The sequence below is a fragment of the Pteropus alecto genome, unplaced genomic scaffold (genome assembly GCF_000325575.1).
Source record: "Pteropus alecto unplaced genomic scaffold, ASM32557v1 scaffold5, whole genome shotgun sequence".
NCBI classification, from domain to species: Eukaryota; Metazoa; Chordata; class Mammalia; order Chiroptera; family Pteropodidae; genus Pteropus; species Pteropus alecto.
In genome coordinates, this window is record NW_006441953.1 from 13,102,068 (window position 1) to 13,116,852 (window position 14,785).

Genomic DNA, 14,785 nt, shown 5'->3' on the forward strand with positions numbered 1-14,785 from the left:
GTCCACACTGAGCCTCCAGCAAGCTGTCAATTACCATTTAGATTTTCCTACTCTGATGTAGGTTCCCACAGAGGTTTTGGCTCATGGGATTCTACTTGATTAAGTTATGATTCTCTATATTTACCTATCTTTCTAATTTTGGGGCCAGCAGTTTGTCCTGCAACCTCAATTCTCTGATAGACCTAAGAAGATCTGTTGTTTTAAATCTAGTTAGCTTTTGTTGTTACTGTTGTTGTTGGATGGATAAGAGTGATGACTTCCAAGCTTCTTACATACTGAACTAGACACAAGGCATCTGAAACATTTTTCTTCACAAGATTTACATTCAATTTTAGGCAATACACTATTTTTTCTATTATTGATTTTGGGGTAATTGGTTTACTTTAATTCCCATTCACATGTCTTTAATCCTTGGAGTACTTCATAGGTGCAGACATGTGTATGCATATGTATATGTATACAGGTGGAGAAACAGGGCAACATTGGAAAAGAGTAGGTGAGATAGTGGAAGCAAAAGAGAAAATTTGTCCCATTCACTGGAGAATACAGTAAAATCACAACGAGAGAGTTACTATGCACAAATGTACACTGAATACACAAACACGCATACACACATACACATGAGAATTTTAACGAGAAAAAACTAACATAACTGCAAAATAGTGAGAGGACTAAACTAGAATAATGTCATTTAATATCTGTAAGTCAAAAAAGTTAAAAATGTTTAATTAGAAACAAACAAAAGAAGTCCAAATGATTGAATTTACCTAAGTATTTTAGGAAAAAGAAAAGTTATATTTAAGAATCAAGAATAGTCTACTAAATAATACATTTGGCTGTCTGACATTTTGACATTAAATATTTTTCATTCCTAAGATTTAAATTTAACACTGTATTATGTTGAAGTAATAATGTATAACATTCAAGAGTCTTATAAAAATGATTAAAATACATAAGACATTCAAGAACTGTTAAGTAAAACACATAGAACCAAATGCAAATTTACATATAAATCAGCTAAAACTCCTTTAGAAATTTTAACTACATTAGAATTGATCAATCAGGTTCTATTATTTGCTACTTATAATTTATGCAATAAATTCTATATTGAAACCTTATGTGTCCATTATATATTTTAAAATATATTACCCTTTGCTATACTTTATAATTTTAATACTTTATGTTAAGACTTAGGGTTAAAACAATAAAATTTTATAGTTAAGAAAGCATATATTAATAGGAAAACAATGATTTAATGACAGCATTTATAATAAACCTCAAATACTATAGTAAAAACTAAATACCAATGTGATTTCTTAAGATATATAGTAAAAAAGAATTACTATTATTAGACAGTAAGTGGGTGGAGACTGAAAAAATCCACAAGAAACAATATTTAAAACTTAGCATTTCCATCTAATTTCTTTGGTTGACACAATGACCTTCAATTTGTAAGGGCAATGTCCCTGATTTTTAGCCCAAAGAGATACTGGGAAAATATCTTGGGAAACAGATTAAAGCATGGGTATGTGTTCCTCCCTGAATGCTCTGTTCCAGGCAACATGAAACCATGTTCTTTGTATCAGCTTAAGATGCCATTCAGTGATATAGACAATCTACCTCAAGTTCAGCCAAAAGCTGATCTCTAACATTTCCTGGCTTCCAGCAACTGAAAGAGCTTTTATCTTTACTATGCTTATGTTGCCCACAAAGGATTACCCTTTTTGAGTGAGGGCCTTGTAATTCTGCTGAAACCATAAAATCCACCCAAATGAAGAAACTGTTGAAGTTTCCAAGAGTCAGCCTCTGTCGCTTCACCATTAGAATACCGACTTCCAGACTCCTCTGTTCTCTCATCTCTGACTGACACGTACCAGGCCATCACACAGATGTACAGTTTTTGGCAAAGAGATGTTGGTGAAGTCACAAAAGGATGAGATATTCTGCTGATGCATTTCTACTGTCTTAGCATCTCTTTGTTAAAGAGTAAATCTAATGTTCAAGTGACATATCATCACAATTGTTATTTTTGTTTTAAGCATACCCAGATAAAAGGACCTACTTTAACTCAGAGCCAGTCCTCCCCTATGGAGTGCAAGGCCACACATGATGTGGCTTCCTGTTCTCTCTCTGACCTCCTCCAGCCTGAACACATCATTGACTTACTCATCCTCTCACTGTTCTGTCAGACCCACCACATTTCTGCTCCAGGGATTTTGCAAAGACTCTTCCTTCCACCTACCCCAGACATATACATAACTTGTTTCCTCTCTTTATTCAGGTCTTTACTCAATTGCTCCTTTCATAAAAAGGTCTTCCTTAACCACACAATATAAAGTCTCCCACTCCTAACTCCTTATTTCATTTATCTGCTTTATTTTTTCCCCATAACTTACATTCTAACACGGTTTATAGTTTATTAGTACTTATTTATCTGCTTTATTGTCTACCTATACTAGGGGTAGTAAAATGGTACACAGACCCAGTCTGGCCCTCCATCTGTTTTTGTAAATAAAATTTTATTGGAACAGGACATAAAGCCACAGATGTATCATCTCTGGCTGTTTTCACATTCTAATGGCAGAGATGAGTAATTGACAGAGGCTATAGAAAAGTTTCCTGATCCCTTTTCTGTACTCATAAAGAGAAAACTATAAGAACAGGGATTTTCTCTGTACTTTTGATTACTATGTTCTTATTGCCTACTATAGCTCTGATACATAGTAAGTTCTCAATATATATTTCTTGGCTGAATAAATAAGCAATTCTGCTTAAATGTTCAAGAGAGGTAGCTTTAGAATATTCGTGGCACCACTTACTAGTCGTTGACTCGGAACGAGTTACTTCATGTTTTTGTATTTCATCTGTGACATGGAATAACAAAATAGTCTGCAATATTTAATGTCAGTTAAGTAAATGTATACAAATAAAATGCTTAGATTAAGTATTGTCTGCATTGGTAGGGAAATTTATTTAATGTAGTAAGGTAGTACAGAAGAAGTGACATTTGTCCTTGCATTACTGATTCAAAAAAGTACTGTGAAGATTAAGACCTTCACCATCTACCTGCTTTTACCTTGCAGCTGGTTAATGAGTCTTGCTTTCTTTTTAAAATATTTATTATGGGGTAAATAAAACAGTAACACAAAACAAAATAAAAGAACAGAAAAAAGAAAGAATAATGTAAAAGCCAGAGAAGCAAATTAAATTACTACCTAAATAAATGGTAAAATGAATTGTTTGGAAATAATTGTAACTTCCATTTATTGGACCAGTCAAAATACTCACATACTAATATTATAACTATATATCTATGTAAATTTATAAATTTTGCAATATATATAGGTAAAATATTTGTCTGTATCTGCTGTAAAGTTATCACAAATTGGGTTGTTTAATAAAACAGAAATTGTTATTTCACAGTTCTGGAGACTAGAAGTTCAAACTCAACATCACTGAGGCAAAATCAAGTTATAGGCAGGGCCACATGCCTTTTGGAGGCTCTAGAAGAGCTAGCTAGAGAATCTGCTTCTTATTTCTTCTGACTTTCTGTGGCTGCGTTCCCTGGCTTTTGGTTGAATTACTCCAATCTCCACCTTCATAGTCACATTGCCTTCTCTTCTGCTATGCGTGTTAATCTATCCTCTACCTGTGTCTTACAAGGACACTTGTGGTTGCATTCAGAACTCACCTGAATAATCCAGAATAATTTTATATCTCAGCATTCTTAACTTTATCACATCTTAAAAGAAAATTTATCTTTGTTAAATAACATTTACAGGTTCCAGGGATTAGGACTTGATATCTTTTTAACTTTGGGTGGCCATGATTCAGCCATATATGTAAATATATGTGCATGTACATTTATGTATGTATCTGTACGTATATATAGTTTATTCCAACAATCTTCCAGTGTTAACAGCATTCTTGCCCATCCATTTTCAGGTGTGTAACCTAAGGTTTAAAAATGATGTAATTTGCCTAGGCAACACAGTTGGTTTATGGCACATAGAGGATTGGTATGTATGCCTATTCTATTTCAAAAAATCTTAAGCTTGAATGCTGTACTATCATCTATGCTAGGATATAACTTTGTTTTATTTACATGATAATAAAAACAGAAAAGGACTCAAGCAACTTAAGAATAGTAAGTATTCTTTTAAATAGGCATAGTTAACTACCTAAAGGTTATCTAAGCTTAAAATATTGCTTATGAGTTATCTTTTAATTGAATTTAACTGGGTTTTTTTTACACGGAATGTGCACCAAATATAACTGAAAAGAATGCAATTTTATTTCTCACTTTCTGAAAAATTAAAAAACAAATTTCTCATATTTATGGACATTTAAAAACAAACATAACGAGGAATAGCAACATAAAACACACACAAGTTCACATGTGCGCACACTCATTTCAGAGATTTTGTCTTTCATTCTATTATAGACACACTTACGCCTGCCCTCTTGGTATTTGTAACCCAATGACTTATAACTTCTTTTCCAAATTTTTAAGTGTTATAATGATTCATATGTGAAGGCCATCTTCACCTGTTTTGGTAAGTCAATATGAAATGTCATACAAATTTATCCTAAATTTAAGAGATGGTAATTGTTGATAAAAAATTATATGATCTGTAAACCCCTTGGGAATATAAAATTTTTCAAAGAATATAAAAATTTTCACCTATTATTCTTATGCCAATTCAGGAAGAAAAATATATTTTAAAAGTTGTTTGCATCACAATTACAGTTTCTGAAGAGTAATCTCAAATTCTCTCATTGCTCTCTAATTACTACTCAGAAAGCAGATTATGTTCCATTGTGTTCTAAAGTAGCTTTAACTTGCTGGATTGCTTATCAATATAACCAGCTGTTCAATGGTAGATCCAGTGATGACGGTGTTTTTAATTGCTTTTTTCGTTTGGCTAAGTAAGTTCAGATGGTCACTAATTAGTTCTGTCATGCAGAGATAGTTTTGTTATGAACAATGCAATCAGTGTTTCATTGAAAAGACAACTGTCCTAAGATCAACACTGCTTAATTATCCCTATGAATTCATACTCAGTTTCTTTATTTGTTATAGCTGTCATGAGTAAGGTGACAGGAATTAAACAAAACTGCAGCATAAAAGTATGTTTCTACCAGTGCGTATAATGATTCCTCATTTTTGGCTGCTTAGAAGCATTCAGTTGAAAAAATCATAAAGATTTATTCTTTATTAAGGTTTATGCAATGCTTTGGGATACCACAAATTATAAATTATAAGATATTGAAGTTAAAATGTTGTGGTTTACATCACATTGTAAACTATAAACTCCTTGAAGTTAACCCATTTTAAAAACAGATTCTTTTATATTAATGGAATTTTTTTTTTTCAAACTTAGCCAAATAATACAAAATACAGAGATAATGTTACAAAATGAATAAAAATACATATATTTATAATAGTTTATATAATTCTTTTCAGTTCATAATTTTCTTAGTAGAATGTACTTGTCTTGCTAAATATAAAGAATACAAGAGAATTCAAAACTACAAAAGACAAATCTCAATATTCTATATAACTCAAGACACATTTCTAACCCTCATTTTGTTTTCACTCTTCTTACGAGAATTCTCATTTGTATAAGGGAGAGAAAACAAGTCTGTGCAGGCAAATTTCATTTAGTATATTTTAAATTGCATAAGGTATTGATATATCTTTCTGAGAGTGAGATATAAACCGAAGCTTCCTATCTGATGTTTTATTTTATTTAGCAATTTTTAAACCCTTGCCTTGACACAGAACAATTTCAAGAACTCTTTAACATCAATGACTCAGTTTTTATTACACATATTCTCATAAGATAAGAAATCTTAACTAAGAATTGGTTTTTAGTATACAGAGATATAATTTTTTTAGATCAAATTGATGTAATGTGATAATACATTGATTCTGAAGTCAAATTCAAAGACTGTATTACTTTCAATATTAAAACTATTGTTTTGGATCAAAATGTGTTTTTGAAAGGAAATAATGATGCTAATCTTTAGTAATTTTTTAAAAATTTTGACCATTATTTTTCATGTTTATAAACCTTTTTACATCTAATATTTTCTCAAGTACTTTCTATTTTATTGTCTGAAACTCAAATCATTTTATATTACTGCAAACAATGATACTCCTCTTTTCTTTTACAAATATAAAATATCAATAACATTCACAATAAGCTTAAATCTAGCTATCCAGAAAAATAGCTAAAAAATTATTCAAGTTATAGAAAAACTTGGGTTTTCATGTTGTATAGAGGTTTTCCTCATACTGGCTTAATCCTAAGCTTTGGACAAGCAAGACAAGAATTCAGAGCATAGAGCAGAGATCAGCTGCTTGGGGCCTACCACATGAACAAAAATTCCAGAGATCAAACAGTGCTGAGATAGTGAATCTTAGCCAGAAAGAAAGAAGGCTCTCAGAGAAAGTGCTATTTTTTTAAATTTTACAATTTATAAAAATCTTATACTTGTGTTATGAACTACGTCTAGAATTAAAGTCCATTGTAGGCAAACTGAGATTGATCCACTCAATGAGCCAAAATCAACACCTGACAGGAACAAATTACTTTAATTCCATTCCAGAACCAGACAACACTTTATAGAGAAAAGTAATATAATCTAGTTAACAGAATCTAGTGTTACTCAGTGTCCTTTTAAAATGTTCATCAGCCATCATAATTTATTAGACATGTGAAGAAGCAGACAAATGTAATCCATAATCAAAAAAGGGTAGCCACTAGAAGCTGATGCACAAGTAACACAGATGTTAGAATTAGCAGACAAAGGCTTTAAAATAAGTATTCCACATATTTAAAATTTTAGAAAAAAATATAACAAAATAATGGAGGGTTTCATCATAGTAATAAACAACTATAAAAACAAAGTTCTAGAATTTAAGTTTCTGAAGTTCTAGAATTTACTTTCTGAAAAAAAAGCTTTTAAGTTTAATAATAAACTAAACACTACTGAAAAATTAGTACATGTTATAACAGGCCTATAGAAATAGTACAAACTAAAGCACAGAGGAAGAATCCAAAGTAAAGAAGTATAAAAATATAAAACATCAAACTATGAAATTTGCATAATTGGAATGAAAGAAACAGAGAAGGATGAAAAGGGTCAAAAAATATGTAAGATGATAAGAGATAAAAATTGTATATAACTGATCTAAGTTTTCTAAGCACAGATGCCCAAATCACAATAAAGCTCAAAAATGCTTAACATAAAAAGAACTCCCCTCCTACACACACACAGATACCTTCCAGGAATGTTAAGGTCAGACTGAGAAAACCTGAGATAAAGAGAAACATTTAAAATCAAATATAAAAGAATGACATTATATTCAGGGACATAATAATTGATTTTTCTTCAGAATCAACAGAAATGAGAAAGCAATAAAATGATATCATTAAATATCTTGGGGTGGAGGACTAAAAACAGACAAACAAAAGTCAACCTTGAATTATATGACCAATGAAAATATCTTCAAACATGAACACAATATGAAAACATATTCAGACAAATGAGAGCTGAAATTAACACATTACCAGCAAACTCATATCACAATACTAAAAGTTTTTACTGAATTAAAATACCGTATATGCATTCAAGAAGGAAAGATAACACCACAAAGTTTAAAAAAAGTTGAGAAAAAAATTATAAAATTAAGTAAACTTAAAAATTCATAGTAGTAGACTTTTTCTAACCCAAATAATCAAATAGACAATTAAAAAATTAATAGAAACTACATGATCAACAATTAGTAAACTTGTTTATATGTCTTTTAACATATAGTAATCTAGCATATACCTTGACCACCCAAAATTACTCTACATATGCCAAATCATACAGTTCATATGCTCTTATTAAAAAGCTATACATATTATTAAAACCAATATGAAGCATTTAAAATTAATAAGTATGAATAATTTTCTCAATGCTCACCGAAATATTTATGCAATTATAACATACTGTGTGTGTATGTGTGCGTATGTGTGTATTTGACTTAGAGGATAGGTGTTACAGTGTCCATGTACTCTGGCTCTGGAACATGACTGCCTGGATTTGAAATCAAACTCAGGAGTGTTTATCTAATGGAGAACAGGTTTAGAGAGATACAGGGCTCTCATAAGCTGATTTATATCCTCTCCAAAATTCATATAGTGAAATCCTAACTCTTAGTACCTTCAAATGTGACTGTATTTGGAGGAACAATCTTTACACAGGTAAACAGGCTAAAATGAGGTCACTAAGATGGTCCTTAATCCAGAGTGATTGGTATTTTTATAAGAAGAAAAAAATAGGACACAGATACAGAAGAAAGACTATGTGCATGTGAAGACACAAGAAGAAGACAGCCATGCACAACCCAAGGTGAGAGGCCTTCGAAGAAACCATCCCTGCTAACACCTAGATCTTGGACTTCTAACCTCTAGAATTGTGAGGAAAATATACAACTATTGTTTAAGGCACTCAGTCTGTGGTACTTTGTTGTGGCAGCTTTAGCAAACTAACACAATGATGATTATGATTTCTCAGTCTGTATAATTCCAATTTCTGAAAGTTTTACAATAATCAATATCCATTGGTCGTGTAGCTGTTAAACACAATTAAAAGAAAAAAATAAGCTAGAATCAATACCAATTTCTCGTGTGCTTAAAGTTCTCCTCACCAATCATTAACAACTGTCTTGTGCTCCCCTAGCCAATAAACCCTTGGTTTATGAAGGTGATGATAGGAGCAGTGTTTCTATAAAAACAAACTAAACTACTGCCCTCTAAGTTACAGCTATAATTTATAGCAGATAGATCCCTTAATGTTCGATTTTAGTTCATCCAATTTTTGTCGAATTGTCCTCAATTAAAACTGACAATATACATATAAAAATAAATAAGAAGTACAGCAAGGTATGGAGTTAGGTAGATATGTTTTTGAATTCCTGTTCTGTAAGGTATGGAGTTAGGTAGAAATGTTTTTGAATTCCTGTTATGTGAACTTGGTAAGTTAGTTGCTTCAACTTAAGATTTTCCTTATCTGGAAAATCATGACAATCATAGATACTTGTTATAGTTGAGGAAAACTTACTTATTAAGACTGAGGACTCTAGAACCTGACTACTTGGACTCAAATTCCAGTTATGCTACACAAACTGGATCAAAATGTGTAATAGATAAATACATTTTAGGAAGATATATGAGGTAAATTGACACCAAAACCACAGCCACCATAATATCAACAACAAAATGTTTGTTCATGCTCAAGAGGTAATGTTTCATTCCATATTCTAGCCAATAGCAAAGATCAATTTAAATATACCTATCAAATAGATTTAATTCAATTAAAAAAGAGCTTATTGGATGTGCATCAGATATTATGAAAAGTCATATCAAAAGCAATCCATTTGAATAGCAAATAAAGTACCATTAAAATGAGTATTTGATTATGTGATTACGTCACTTTGTGTGATACAGACAAGGAAAAGCAAAAGCATTCAGAGCAAACTATTACAACGAAGACAGAGACGAATAAAACAGAAAGTTTTGCAAAAGTTCCTTAAATTGCACATGGACATTGAAGTGATAAGTGGGTTTTAGACCCTAGAATCTATCAAATTTATTACTAATTAGAGAGAGAAAAAAATTGTGCCCAAAGAATGAGAAAACATTGAACTCAACCAATAAGAAAGGGTAATAGCAATTTAAAATATGATGCAATTTTTCACCTAGCAAATGTGGATACCTCAAATAAATGTTAATGTACCAGGGAATCAGGCATATTCAAGTGCCATTAGTGAAAACATAAGCAGTTTCAAACTTTACGTGGGGAAATTTGAAAGTATTTGGCAATACTTTATTTCTTTTCTTTAACTGCCATCTGATTTCTAAATTTCTACAATTAAAAGTATATAAATATTTTGCTCACATTTCATATCCAAAGTGGTTTGTAATTGCAATAACCACCAAAAAAAAAAAATTGACAAATTCTTCTATAGATACACTTCAGCCATGGCATAGAATTCTATAGACTTTTAAAAAATACAAAATGACTTGAGATTTGTTGTCTTCACATTTTTACTGATATCATATTATGTTGAAAGAAGTTATTACAATAAAATTACTGCAGTAATAAACAGAATAAGAACTTATGTTTTTTAATACCTACTATATACTATCATCTGTACAATGCATTTTGGATGTCATTTTATTTAATACAACAAACTTATGAGGCAGATATTATATATATTATTATTACACACATTTTACACATAAGTAAACAGAATGGTGTGGTTGTTTTGCCTTCTTTCAAATTTACAATTTTAGATGTCACTGAAGAAATAATCAAGCCTAGCTAGCCTCTTGAGTTCAAGTTCTTCACCAAAACATATTCAGCAATTAACTCTAGGTAGAGTTAGTTTAGGTGATACTAAAATTTTATACTTTTATTAATAAATAGAAACTGGCTTTTCCCAACAACAAAAAGGTTAGACAAGTAGTAGACACATGAAAGAATACAAAAACAAAGAATAGGCCCAGAATATTATAATTAATCCTTGAGGATTCACTTTCTTCCAAATGGTACATAACAAACTAAAATGAGAGATGATTAACCCCTTCACATAGGGAGAAACCTGTCCCTTTATCATTTAAGTTCCTGCGAGTTGTTAAATAGACAGCCTACATACTCTGTGGAAACATTGAAAGGTATAGTTATAAATACTCCTTGTGACATTTAGGAATAGCTAGATAGCTCTTTTTGTCAGATTTCTGGCACTACATTTTATAGCAGGAGTCCCCAACCCCTGGCTAGTACGAGTATGTTAGGAACCAGGTGGCATAGCAGCAGGTGAGCAGCAGGCAAACAAGCAAAGCTTCATTTGTATTTGCAGCCGCTCCCCAGCACTAGCTAGCTCCACCATTAGGCAATAGATTCTCATAGGAGCACTGGTCTCTGGTGACAAAAAGGTTGGGGACAACTGTTTTATAGAACTTAGAATACTTTTCATGAAAGTCTTCTGCCATTAGAAGTAGCTTTTGAGTTTTCCTCACAGTTACAAGTCCTTCACACCAAACCATCTCTAACCATTCATATATTTATTATCAACATGTTTCTAGTATAGCAAATTAATATCGCAACATTGATTTTCATGAAATAATTACATTGAAACAGTATATGCACTTTCAATAATATGAAGTTTTTTCCAGCTTTTATTGAGATGTAACTGAGACATAAAAATGTATAAGTTTAAAGTGTACAATGTGATGAACTGATATACGCATATATTGTGAAATGATTCCCACATAAGGTTAACACATCCATCAACTCACATAGTTACCTGTTTCTTTTTGAAGTGAGAACTTTTAAGATCTACTTTTTTAGCAACTTTCAAGTATACATATATATATCCATCCAGAATTGGGATTGCTGGATCATATAGTAGTTCTACTTTTAATTTTCTGAGAAAACTCCATACTGTTTTTCAACAGTGGCTGTACCAATTTACATTCCCAACAAAACATACATGGGTTTACCTTTTCTCCACATTCTCACCAGCATTAATCTACCTTTTTTTTTTTCATCATAGCCATTCTAACATGTGTAAGGTGATATCTCATTGTGGTTTTGATTTGCATTTCCCCGATGATTAGTGATGCTGAGTAGCTTTTCATGTACCTGTTGGATATGTGCCTTCTTTGGAAAAATGGCTAACCAGGACCATTGCCATTTTTTAATCAGATTGTTTTTTGATTTTTGGTTTTGGGCTTTTTCTTTTTTTGCTATTGAATTGTTTAAGTTCCTTATACATTTTGAATATTAAGCCCTTATCAGATATATAATTTATAATTATTTTCTCCCATTCTACAGGTTGCCTTTTATTTTGTCTCTTTTGCTATGCAAAAGCTTTTTAGTTTAAAATAATCCCACTTATTAATTTTTGCTTTTGTTGATTGTTCTTTTGGTGTCATATCCCAAAACTTGTTGGCAAGACCAATAACAAGGAACTTTTCCCCTGTGTTTTCTTCTAGCAGTTTTATGGTTTCAGGTTTAAATCTTTAATCTATTTTGAGTTAATTTTTATAAGTGGTGTAAGGATCCAACTTCATTCTTTCGCATATGGATATCCAGTTTTCCCAATTGTCTCTTTTGCTATGCAAAAGCTTTTTAGTTTTCCCAGTACCATTTATTGAAGAGACTTATCTTTTCCCCCATTGAGTATTCTTTTCTCTCTTGTCAATTATTATTTGACTGTATATGTGGAGTTTATTCCTGGGCTCCCAATTCTGTTCCATTGGTCTATGTGTATATGTTTATTCTGATACCATGCAATTTTGATTACTATAGCTTTAAAATACAGTTTGAAATCAGGAAGTATGATGCCTCCAGCTTTATTATTCTTTCTCAAAATTGTTTTAGCTATTCTGGGTCTTTGGTGATTCTACATGGATTTTAGTATTGTTTTTCTATTTCTGTAAAAAAAAAGTCATTGGAATTATGATAGGAATTATGTTAAATGTATAGATGGTTTCAGATAGTATGGACATTTTAACAATATTAATTCTTCTAATCCATGAACATGAGATATCTTTCCATATTTGTGTACTCAACAATTTATTAAATACGGAATGTTTTGGAACGATTCTTGAAGACAAAGATTGTCATATATTGTTAATGCTTTTAAGAAGATGTCACTGAAGAAAACTGTTGAATTACGTTAGAGTTTCACAAACAAAATGTCACGCGATGACTATTGTACATGTTTCATTGAATAATTCCTTTACTGTGAGTTCAAACATGAGGTATGCACCCTTATTCTCTCATGTCTTCATACTTTCTCATCCTTATTTATTCACTGAAGTCTAGTTAAGAGCACTGACATAAGGGCAAATTGCCTGATCTTTCAATGGGAAATTGTGACTGTGTAATTACACTTAACCTCTTTAATAAATTCCCATGCTTCTTGCTGATTCTCTGAGTGCTATACTGCTGTTAATGGTTTCTTTAACTTGAGACCGCAAATTAAATTCTGAGATCTTCAACTCCATTAAAATGTTCTACAAGATATTTTATAATGTCTCACCAATAAAAAATTTTTATAGAAACTATATGCCCTCAGATCCTATCACAGAAATAAGGATGTGTGGAAGAGAGCTAAGCCTTCCAGGCAAGGAGATTTCCTAACACTTTTTATCTGTTATTTCCAACTGTCTCTCAAATCTTCTTATTCAAGTTCAAACACTGATAAGCCTTTGCCAAATTTGTTTTGGGAGAGATAATGGATCTAGGAGATATAGGTACTATAGCAGTCACTCCCTGAATTATGGTTTATGACTTTATTTTTGCAGGTGAAATATTAAAATATTGCACATCAGAAACTTTTCCTTCTGCCCTATTTCTCAGACAGTCTTTTATATATAAGGAGAATAGCACAGGGCAGAGATTCAATAATGTATTGAATAATATCAATACATTGTAAACTTGAGTCCTTCAAAAATGAAAAAAAAATATGTCTTTTACATTTGTTTAAATAATAGCATAATAACAATAGTAAGACATAAGAAAAATAACTTAGAAATGTTTCTGCCCCTTTGGGGGAAATAGAATTTAAATGTTTATTGTGTTTTTTTTACTTTATCTCAAAAAAAGGGAATGTGTGATAAAATTGATATGTTGGGTTCCAGTGTGTAGTATAACTGCTATTTTTGTTCAATGATTTCACCTATATATTTCTTGCTTATCTGCCATGGTATCTACCTCAGACTTCAATATTTAGTTGAAATTCAATAAATATTTATTGACTCAACCAATTAATCAATACATGACATTTGTAATAGTTACCAGTCACTTGGAACAGCTTAAGACATCCAATTATTTTCTCTCCCAGCCCACTATTGAGCAGTCTCTTTTTCTAAATCTACATCCTTATAAGAAGAACACAGAAAAGGATGTGTTAAATGCAAAGATACTATTTGGACACCAAGATTGGTAAAAGAGTAATAGCAGAATGAGAACCAACTATCCTTTATTGGAGAAAGTGCGTTTTACCTTGACATAACCCTCAGTAGGTTACCTGGGACTTACCTTGTCAGTAGAGGGGTAAGATACAGAAGTCTCGAACACTAGTATGGACTTGTTGCAGAAAAATCAAAAAAAAAAATTGCTAAGCCTTTTTAGGTACTGGAAATCACTTAAACCATTTCTATGCATTCTCTGCATAGAACATTGAGTCTAACTTCTGTAATTAGAATCTGTATTCATCACTTATTAGCAAAGTGGTCCTTTATTAGTCGACAAATCTCTCTATGGTCAGTTTACTTATTTATAAAATGGTGACAGAAACACTTCAGGTAGTCGCTGTAAAGATCAAATGAGATGCAAAATGCCTAAATTTAGTGTCTGAAACATAACATTGAATTAATATTAGTTATTTTTATTACAATAAATTTAACTTAGTTTTTTTTTTTTACTTTCTTAATTCTAATCACTAGAGGATTACATTGGGGTTTGGAGTATAAGTACCTGCCAGCATATTATTTCTGCATATTAATTTTCTTCTGCATATTAATTTTTCTCACTACCTAAAAAGATATCAAGAAAGTGAATAAGGACAAGATTTGTGTTTGTAAATCCTAGGACTGAATTAAATACCAATAAATCCAACAATGCTTTGAGTAGTATAAGATACATTATTCAACCAACTATACAAAGAGACAAAGCCTCATTTTTCTTTATCCATATATAGGCCTTGTTACAGATC